The sequence below is a fragment of the Nanorana parkeri genome, unplaced genomic scaffold (assembly GCF_000935625.1).
Source record: "Nanorana parkeri isolate BGI_ZX_2015 unplaced genomic scaffold, ASM93562v1 scaffold5, whole genome shotgun sequence".
Lineage (NCBI taxonomy): Eukaryota > Metazoa > Chordata > Amphibia > Anura > Dicroglossidae > Nanorana > Nanorana parkeri.
This window is the reverse complement of record NW_017306273.1, coordinates 4,284,162-4,285,174: the sequence shown is the minus strand read 5'-3', so window position 1 is coordinate 4,285,174 and position 1,013 is coordinate 4,284,162. Positions and strand designations below refer to the sequence as shown.

At 39.0% G+C, this 1,013-nt stretch overlaps 1 protein-coding gene across 1 annotated transcript in view; it reads left to right on the top strand.

Annotated features, from left to right (window-relative positions):
- PRDM16 (PR/SET domain 16) overlaps positions 1-1,013 on the top strand; it is a 486,681-nt gene that overhangs the window by 120,702 nt on the left and 364,966 nt on the right. The window lies entirely within an intron of this gene.

Sequence of the window (1,013 nt, the reverse complement as noted above, 5' to 3'; positions counted from 1 at the left end):
GAAACATATTATTATTAAACATATTATTATTATTATTATCATATTTTTAATGAAGATTTTTTATTTTTTTTGCCTGTAGTTAAGCTTTACACGACTGCTCACTGAATAGTCTCTAGAGTTTCCCTTTAAGATTCTAGATAGCTCTAAATTTAGATTGTCCTGCTGAGGAGCGGAGAGAGTTTTAAATAAAGAATAGATAAGCAAAAAAAAGACAAATATATTTTTATCTCCATCCTGGGACAAGAAATCATCTTTTTTTATTCTCTCCTGTCTCCCTTCTCCCAGCGAGGAGGAGTGATGGGTTTCTTAAATTAATAAAGTGTAAAGGGAGATTTACACTACGGGACGGGAATATTGTCTGTGCCTTTTATTTCACACATTTGTCACTGTAGTCTCTAATAGACCTTCTCCGGGGGAGAATAAATAATGAGGAGGGGAGGAAGCGCCTGTCATATTCCTGGGCCATTTGCAAATTCATCGTCCGTCTTTCCTGGGATGGGAAGCGGAGAAGTGGATGAGGAATATGTGCCGCTGCTAATATATCGCATTGATTTTCATGGAGCTCTTATTTTTAAGAGCAGCTTCAGCGCCGGGCTGTTGGTGAAATAATATCTCAACTTTTGTTTTCCTTTGAAAGTTTTGTGTAAAGGATGGAAAAAAATACCTTATTATAAATGGGGGGGAAATATTTTCTCTAAACATTATATTTAGCTTTGGATGGAGTGGGGAAGAGTTAAAATTTTTTGGGGGGGCTTTTGACCTCATAAGGGAGATTTTTCCCTCACTTCCTGTGCCTGTGACACCCGTGCAAGAAATGGAGCTTTGTGGACGTCAAATGGACAGGAAGACACGGACAGCAGTAAAAACATTGTCAGAAACCGTTCTCACTTTACTAAAATTTATTTGGGTTTTTTTGTGTCCCTGTTAGAGAGATTTCCCATCACTTCCTGCCCAGACAGGAAGTAAGGGTTGATCCCCCCCCCCCCCCAAAAGGGCCAGGAATGATGGAAAAA